At 42.9% G+C, this 10,062-nt stretch overlaps 1 long non-coding RNA gene across 1 annotated transcript; it reads right to left on the bottom strand.

Moving 5' to 3' along the window:
* Positions 1-438: 438 nt before the first annotated feature.
* LOC138981240 (uncharacterized) lies at positions 439-1,957 on the bottom strand. The gene is made up of 3 exons (XR_011460596.1): positions 1,863-1,957; positions 789-883; positions 439-575 (listed from the first exon to the last, which is right to left on the bottom strand). It is a non-coding gene; the product is annotated as an uncharacterized lncRNA (long non-coding RNA).
* Positions 1,958-10,062: the final 8,105 nt, after the last annotated feature.

The following is a 10,062-nucleotide window of genomic DNA, read 5'->3' as shown; positions in this document are numbered from 1 at the left end:
CGTTCACAAGTTTTTCAGAAGTACCATCTTTTCCGCATCGCGGTCACACACAGGTCCTATCGTCCTCCTTGTTTTGACGGGGCTGTGCAGTTCTTTCTGGTCATTATCTTCTTTCAAGAATCTCTTCTCAGCACGAGCAACTTTCTGGTTATCAAATTTGTTCCTGCAGGTTCTGTGCCATACAGCTTTTTTCTCTTCAAAGGTTGTCTTCATATCATTACATTGTTCAAGGAGATCCTTGTTCAAAACAAACACAGACGAATCCCCAAGGGCTTCAAGTTTCAAAATATTGTCGACGACACGACCGTACCCAGTCTGCACGCCAGCTTTGGCAAATGTTGATTGTGTCGGATTTACTAATTTTTCTTCTGTTTCTGTTTGGCATATCGCACATAAAGACCAGTCGACCAGGGCACGGGCCTCCAACATTGATGGGTGTGAATTACCTTCATGAACCGCTTCTTCTGAAGACTCCTCTTGTGTTGGCAGTGGTCTGGGATCCAAGCTTTTTTCCTGGACAGATTCCGGGAGATTGTGAGGGTCCAGGGAAGTCTCTGCATCCAGGATGAGATAACCTAATGAAAACAAACAAGGGCAATAAATCAACTGCAAAACAATTTTGTTTGTGACTTAATCAAACACACACACACACACACACACACACACACACACACACTAACACACACACACACACAAACACACACACACACACACACACACACACACACACACACCTAATACACAAGCGAGCAGGCATATCCCCCCCCCCTCACCCTTTCGCCTCATACCTTCGCGAACCGTGTCTTCAGAAGACGTTCCTTGTTTTGGCAGTGGTCTTGAATCCATGCTTTCTCTTGACTGATGCAAGGGTCAGGAAACGTCTCTGTATCCAGAGTGATAAAAACCGAATCAAATACAGACAAACAAGGAAATAAATCACATGAAAGACAATGCTGTATGCGACTTAACTACCCCCCCCACACACACACACACACATAAAAACACACACATGCACACATACATTCTCTCTCTCTCTCTCTCTCTCTCTCTCTCTCTCTCTCTCTCTCTCTCTCTCTCTCTCTCTCTCTCTCTCTCTCTCTCTCTCTCTCTCTGCACACCCACACAGGCACGCATACGGCACACACACATACGCACACACTAACACACACACCCACACAAACACAGACACGCACGCACACACACACACACACACACACACACACACACACACACGTACCAACACGCATGGCTAGAATATTAGGTCACATTGATTGAATGAAGCATGCACTTCAAATGTCTGTGTTTTCTTATGATACATATATAATGTTAATAGACTGTCGTACCGATTTCTGTACATGCAATAACATCATCAAGATTCAAGAGTTAATTACCAATTGCCTACATATCGAAGATGTACAAAATTCAATTTGATTTCTCACTGTCAGGGCCACCTAAAAACGAAAGCAAGGTAAACACGAACAGATCTAAACAGCAAGGCGTTTCCAAGATTTTGTGTCAACAATGAATAGTGTTGAAACAGTGTTACGGACAATAGCCGCTGCTTTCACAGGAACTCTTATTTTCCCAGGACGATCGTAGACTGGAACCATCTACAGGACGATCAAGTTCTGGCAGGATCTATGGAGATCTTTAAATCTGATCTCCACCCAGTTTAGGACTTATTTATATGCGCACCTCCCTTCCGTCGATCAAATGACAGAAGTGGTTTTTCAACGTATTGACTGACACAGATACAGATCTGGCATTCATTGCAATCACTTTCGCGCCCCCCTCACCCCCTCCCGTCTACCCCCCCACCCCCCCATTAAAAACATGTATACATGTAACTGAAAGCATCTTACCGTTTACTCGAAGGTCGTGGGTGCAAAATATATAGCAGGCGCCTTCATTCTGCAAACTCAAACGCCATGCTGTTGTTCTTCAAGCAGACGACAAGGATTCCGCGCAAAGCGATACGTCTAAAATCTGATTGGCTAATATTCCCAAGGTCGCGGATAACTCGTGTTGGAGTTATCTCCCGCACTGCGTTGTTTACCTTCGAAACGATTTTTATTTAATTAATTTTTTCACCCTTTCATACTTGCTGGATGACTTGTGTCATCCTCTTAATCGATTCTTTGTACTTTTATGTGCAATTGCTGAGAAAACTACAATTTGTTCAATGATTTGCAGTATTGTGGTGTATTCTTGCCACGAGTCCCCAGACTAATACACACACACACACAGTAAGCATTGGTGACACTGTGCAAGAAAGAGAGACACTAGATCTAGATCTGTCTGTCTGCATGTAGCCTACTTACAGACACGACTGCCAAATAGTCTCGGCCCGCTCAAAATAACAATGACCGAGACATTCCTTCGCGTGACGTCTAACCCTCTTACGCCATAATGTGACGTCTTCAAATGACGAAATGTTAAAGTTTCTACCACAGACATACACACGCACGCACGCACATACGCACATACGCACGCACGCACAGACAGACAAAGTTACGATCGCATAGGCTACACTTCGTGAGCCAATGAGTGGGTAGTGCACTGCCACTGTGTCCGTGTTCTCTGTGCACTGTAATCACAGTCTGAAAAGCCAACCCGGGGATGCGGGGCCAAAAGGGGTGATTAACTCTCGCTTCCCCGTCTCTGCAAGTTGTCAATACTCGCGAAAGACAGTGTCTGTTCGCGCTAATTGAATGAATCTTCACCTCAAGGTAGGCCCGTATTTGCTTGACCCTGGTCATCTGGGGACGCGGAAGTAGTGCTGTACGGAGCTGGGGTGGTAGGTCAAGGGGGGGGGGGGGGGGGGTGTGTGCGGGGAAGGAAGGGGAGGGTGTTGTGGTTTGGATTGGATAAGGGTTGGCGCTTGGAGTCGGGGGAGTTGGAGGTTAGTGTGTGCCAGTGTGTGTGTGTGTGTGTGTGTGTGTGTGTGTGTGTGTGTGTGTGTGTGCGTGTGTGTGTGTGTGTGTATGCGTGTGTGTGTGTGTGTGAGTGTGTGTGTGTGTGTGTGTGTGTGTGTGTGTGTGTGTGTGTGTGTGTGTGGTTAGGGTGTAGATTTTTGGAATCCGTTCTAATGCAGTTAAGGTGTAGATTTTTGAAATGCGTTCTAATGCAGTTAGGGTGTAGATTTTTGGAATGCGTTCTAATACAGTTAGGGTGTAGATTTTTGGAATGCGTTCTAATGCAGTTAGGGTGTTGATTTTTGGAATCCGTTCTATTGAAGTTATTGTATCGTCCTATGTAAAAGCTTAGCCAAATCTGAGATGGTGAGTCAAACAGTGTTCACGGGACGGACTGTACCTTTAAGTCAAACAGTGTTCACGGGACGGACTGCACCTTTAAGTCAAACAGTGTTCACGGGACGGACTGTACCTTTAAGTCAAACAGTGTTCACGGGACGGACTGCACCTTTAAGTCAAACAGTGTTCACGGGACGGACTGTACCTTTAAGTCAAACAGTGTTCACGGGACGGACTGCACCTTTAAGTTAAACATGCTCTTGAAAACATACGACAGCGATTGACCCCGAAAATCGACTTTGCTAGTACTTTGATAATACTTTGCTAATATGTTGTCTGTGATATTTTTAGAGTGTGTTGAAACACGTGTATACAAAGTTAGACAAATCTACGCTATTTCCGGCCATATTAGAGGGATACTTTACAATCATTCAAATAGAAACACATAATTACAACAAATGTAAACCAGGGATGAATACTACTTAACAAACTAGGTCATGTGATTGTAACTGGTTCGTCACATACCCCATTTAATTACCCAACGCTCGTTTATATAATTCTTAGCATGTCATCAAATTCACAATGGGCGGTTCTGGTGAAGTTATGCCCCCTCATTCTTTCGGCTGGTAACTGGCGCCACCTCGCGGTAAGATCACACGAGAAAGGAAAAAACTTGCATTGGTCCCTAATAGCATATCGGTTTGGTAACAGTTCGTGTGTAAGTCGTGCATTTTATACGGTAAACAGACAAGGGTCAGTTCTGGAGCGGTTATGCCCCTTCTTTCTTTCGGCTGGTAACTGGCGCCACCTCGCCGCAAGATCACAGGAGTTGTCTCGCGTTATCACCCCAAAAGCGCCCATTCTGTATCATAAAGTCAGTCCGGTAACTTTGTCTATTTTGTTCACAATTGTTTAAACACACTCTGACACAATATTAGCAAAATAGTATTATCGAAGTCGAGTTCCGGGGTCAATCGCTGCCGTATGTTTTAAAGTAATGACATGTACACGTCTGTTGACATCAATGGTAGTGTGCATGATCGCGCTCACTGGAGAAGGATGTTGCTTTTAGGATTTTTTTTAAACGGATAGAAGGCTGGTGGTGTTGACAGAATCATGGGGCGTTATGTATCTACCCTGGCATGTCTGGGCATTGGTTTATCGTGCTTTGACTCAAATGCATCTTCGAAAACGATGAATGGCCTCAATAGTTGCAGATCATTGTTTTGGAAACAAGTGTTATTAACTTGGCTTGACAATAAAAGTGTTTTCTGTGAAAAGTATAATTTTGAACCAGTACATTTGAAGGACCAATGCATTTGGAACAATATGAATATTCAATTTAAACATAAATGCCTATTTTTTAAAGATTTTATAAAACATAATATCTCATTTGTAAAGGATGTCATGAATGAAAATTGTATTATTATTTCTTTTGAAGATTTATATCAAAAAGTGGGTAATACACAATCCAGACAGTTTGAATACAATACATTATGCACATCACTTAAATCCAGACGTACAGACACATTACCATATCAATATTTTACATTGCAGGATTTCATTATTAATGGTGGAAATATAACAGCAAAGTTTATTAGAGCATGTTTAGTTGATCTTGATGTCCAGATTCCGAGTGCCTGTGATTTTTGGAAACGAAAACATAATGTAGATTTGGATAAGAGAAACTGGTTATTGGCTGTTAACAGCACAAAAGAAGAAAGATTACGTCTGCTGCACTGGAAATTATTACATAGAATATATCCAACCAATATTTTATTAAACAAAATGGGATTACGAACATCGAATAAATGTGAATTTTGTAATGAATTAGACACCCTTGAACATTTCTTTTTTAGTTGCCAAGAGGTGATGAAGGGTTGGAAAATATGTAAAGATTGTGTTTATAAGAAAATACATGTTGCCATTATTTTGAATGAAGAAAATGTATTTTTGGGTTATTTTAGGGAAAGTTTGAAAAATGATTATATTTATTTTGTGAATTATTGTATTTTAATCACCAAAATGACCATTGGAAAATTTAAATATGGGAAAAAGTTAGATTTGGGTGTATTATTGGAAACTGAGCTGAACATTAGGAATAAATTTATGTTATGATTATTTTTATTTATTTATTTACTTAAACATATTAGTTTACTGATAAAGTCAAAGTCAAAGTCAAAGAGTTTATTTACCAAATGCAAAGCACAGGATTCTGTTATGGTGTATGCATAAAACTTCACACTCCTTCCACACGCATATATCATAATAAATATGTACAGATAAAGTGTTCAATTTCACTGGGCATAGTTACGTGTGTATACCAACCAGACAGTACAAAACGGACTGGTTGTTCTTTTAGCACCAATTTGACAGGAGTAATCACAGTTGATTTTAGTTTGTTGATTTAAAAAATGTACACATTAATTGACTGAGAAAAGAAAAGACCTATGAAGAAGGTTTGCTCCAAGCCACACACACACACACACACACACACACACACACACACACACACACACACACACACACACACACACACACACACACACACACACACACACACACACACACAAAAATAAGGCAAAAAATAATTGTAGTAGCAAACCTGCATGCAACTGAGGTTAAAGAAGAAAAAAAAAAAAAAAAAAGGCCTAGAAGAAAAATGTCAACTTCTTACAATTGTTTTCCGTCTGTTTTGACGTTGCCGGTGTGGGGTGAATCAGTGTGTCTGACTTAATCTACACGCGTGGTGCTTGAGAACAAATTGAGGTGCAAAAACTGAGAGAGAAAGACAGACGGATGGGTGATAGATAGACAGATACGCAGACAGACAAATGGATAGACGGACCGACCGACAGAGATACAGCCAGCCAGCCAGCCAGCCAGCCGGCCAGCCAGCCAGTCAGACAGACAGTCAGAGTGACACACCGACATACATACAGACAGAGCAATGTACATATAGAGACAGAAAGACAGACTGGCACACAGACAGACAGACAGGTTGCCAGACAGATGTTAGAAAAATGAATTACATACTTCAGAGGGGGAAGAAAGTTGCCTCATCCTCTTCCCAAACTTGTATCGCTTGTACAAATCTACTTCAATAAAACAGAACATGTATCGGCCAAAGCCTCGCGTCTTTGCTCAACAGACCCGCACTGGTTTCGCAATACGGAAAGTCAAATAATCTTAAAGGGGTAATATCTAAGGAAAACGGCCCTCACATCGCTTCCAAAGCTAAAACAAAAGATTCTGCGTTAGAAATACTGCCACCGCTCAAGAGAGACTGCCTTCCCTCTGCAAAATTAAGTGTTTTTAAAGCGTGTCGTGGAATAAGAAAAGAAAGAGCACATTTTTGTGACCGTCAGTTTGGTTTGAGTTACTTCGACTAACTTACTGCCTTTGTTTGTGTACGCGATGCTTCTTTTTAGGTGTCCGCGTAATAGACAACGGTAATCGTCTTGCCGCCAAGCGTAGCTTCTTGACTGGTTTTCGTTTTCAACACCCGAGAGAAGCAGCGCCCTGAAGCGCATTCACTCACTTTGATTTAATTAGTTACCGTACTTGTGATGTGTTTTCGGGCAAATCGTGCAGTGTGCATCTAGACGAAGGTACAGCGGTTCTATTTCCACAGATTATTCAGACACGTTAATACTTCACCAGAAAATCCCTTCAGCGGTCAGATAAACAGTAGCACTTTAAACAGATCAATCCGCAGAAGGCAAGCACGAATGGCGCTGATATCCTTTGAACCCCAGTCCGCAACCTAAGGAAGGAAACCCCAATCGCTTGAACTCTGGGAGGCACACACCCACCCACACACACACACACACACACACATACATACACACACACAAACAAACACACACACATACACACACACACACACGCACACACACAAACACACGCACGCACGCACGCACACGCACGCACGCACACACATACATAGACACGCACACACACACGCACACGCACAAAAATACACATCGCAGCACACACACACACACACACATATACACACACATACACACACACGCACACACACACACAAACACGCACGCACGTACGCACACGCACGCACGCACACATACACACATACATAGACACGCACACACACACGCATACGCACGCACACACGCACACACACACACGCACACACACACGCATACGCACGCACTCACGCACACATGCACACACACACAAACACGTACACACACACCAAAAATACAACATCGCAGCACACACACACACACACACACACACACACACACACACACACACACACACACACACACACACACAGGAAACACGCACAAGAAATTGAAAATAAAAAAGACTGGGGTGTGAAGGGATGTGGGAGTTCCCTATGTGACTGAAGATGAGGATCAAACCGGTCGAAGTTTCCTGTGGAGCTTTCATGGCCAACATCATCAGAGATCCGAAAATAACTCAAGCGGAGAAAACACGCCGCTGGAGACGCCGAGGAAAGTCGTTGAGAGCTTCCGAGCCTTGGGAAGTAGCCCCCTTCTTCTGATGCGACAGAGTAGGGGAGGAGAGCTTCTTATGCGACCGTGGTGGTATCCACGAAAAAGTGCCAAGCTAAGTTGGACTCAAGCGCTGAATTGGACGGGTGGACATCTCAGATACATCTTGACAGACGACTTTGTGAAATAACTCTGTCGGGGTTTTGATGGGTATTGGTAGAGTTACATTTCCCTGGAAACATTAGGTCAAGCTACATGTGACATTTTAGGCCAATGACTATCGAGCTGGGTCTCCACACGTACGTGGTCGCTGGGCCCTGAGGGACGTAATCACATTGGCAATGTACGCACTTTCGAGGTAAAACAAAGCATTACATTGAGCTGACAGTTAATAAAAAGCGCAACTCGGAGCTTATCCTTATTGGGATGTCAGTGGACGGGCGCAGTGGCGTGGTGGTAAGACGTCGGCCTCTTAATCGGGAGGTCGTGAGTTCGAATCCCGGTCGCTGCCGCCTGGTGGGTTAAGAGTGGAGATTGTTCCGATCTCCCAGGTCAACTTATGTGCAGACCTGCCAGTGACTTAACCCCCTTCGTTTGTACACGCAAGCACAAGACCAAGTGCGCACGGAAAAGATCCTGTAATCCATGTCAGAGTTCGGTGGGTTATAGAAACACGAAAATACCCAGCATGCTTCCTCCGAAAGTGACGTATGGCTGCCTAAATGGCGGGGTAAAAACGGTCATACACGTACAATTCCACTCGTGCTAAAACACGAGTGTACGTGGGAGTTTCTGCCCACGAACGCAGAAGAAGAAGAAGGATGTCAGTCGTTTGCATGACTTCACTGGCACGCATCGCTGAAACGTGCATAGATACGTTGTTCGCCAGTGATTTGCCTACAATGTTATGTGTTGCGTGTCGCAGTGTTACTGTGGAACAGCAAGGAACATTAAGGGCAATGGACTCTTCCATAAGTCTTTTAGAGCTTGACTTGAGTAAGTTCCAAACATCGTCTGATTCAAGCAATTTGACTCTGCGCTTGGTTTACACCCTGTTGGGCATTTGTTCGTGCTTAATCTCCCGAGAGACGGCAGATAGACGAAGGATTGAAGCGATGTAACTTGATCAAGTGGTCAGTTTCTTAAGAGCCGTAGAGCTAAAGTTAATTATTGAGAGGATTTCAAAGCTTTGAACTTGTCAAGAGATCTAAGGAGGGTAATACATATACATCACAGAGAAAGGAAGGAAAAAAGCAAAAAGAAAGAGTTTGTGACTGCGTGATTCAAAGATGAAGGACGAGCTAGGGTTGTATAAAATAGTTCAAGGACACTTGATTCTTGTTTGAATTTGTGTGCGTTGGGATCTGAAAAACCTGATATTCTTAGAGAGAAAGAGAAACAACCCGCATGTCTGAATGAAACATGTAATGCAAGTGCTCCAGCATATTTTCAAAGAAACGATAAGTGCGGTCAAAAAAAGAGTAAGACACTGGACGAAAGACAAGTTGACAGCTGAGAGGGACATCGTTTTGAGTATAGCGTTCTTCTCTAAAGGAATTCTGTCCCAAGAGAACCAGCAACGATCTGAAATGAAGTCTTTGATTTTAAAACTTACATATCTTTACGCAACGGTTTAGATTTCAATTCATGCTGCATGCAGTTTGAGATTAGCTTCAAAAGGTTCAACATCGATGCTTGTTCGAGGCAGTGCTATATACATTCCTTGTATGTCCTAACAACGAAACGAATGGGTGGATAAAAACATCCCCAACATTGGGATATTTCATCCAAAACATCATACATGTTTATAGCCTACTCAGAGAGCTAGTTACATAGAGTTCTGACGATTGAAAAGAAAGTTCTCTTGTGAGCCTTTCTCTTTAGGGAAAAATCCCCACACCACCGCAACAACAACAACAACAAACAAATGAGCGCATATTTTTTGTTACTACATGACTTTCCAGAGGGTAAATCACCCAAAACACAAAGCTAAAAGCTCTAGCTTTGATGAATAAAGTTGAGACTTGAAATCAAGATAACAAAAATCCTAATCACTGCCCCGTTATTTTTCTGAAAGTTTCTCCCCCCCCCCCCCCCACAAAGAATGCTGAGATTCTTAACATACTCACGTCCGTTGCTATCTGCAAGGTTTTTATTCTTAATAAACTTGTTGCAAGGGGAGCGTAAAAGCGCCATGCTGATTGCTAATGTCGCACTCTCACCCAGCAAAAAGTTAAAGGTTGCTTATTTTTCTGTTAACATTACAGCAGAGAAATTAGCACTGCAATTCACAACACATTCTGTCAGTCTACAGAAATTACTGG

This window comes from Littorina saxatilis, linkage group LG12 (assembly GCF_037325665.1).
Source record: "Littorina saxatilis isolate snail1 linkage group LG12, US_GU_Lsax_2.0, whole genome shotgun sequence".
Lineage (NCBI taxonomy): Eukaryota > Metazoa > Mollusca > Gastropoda > Littorinimorpha > Littorinidae > Littorina > Littorina saxatilis.
Note: the sequence above shows the minus strand (reverse complement) of the source record. Positions and strands in the feature narration are given on the sequence as shown.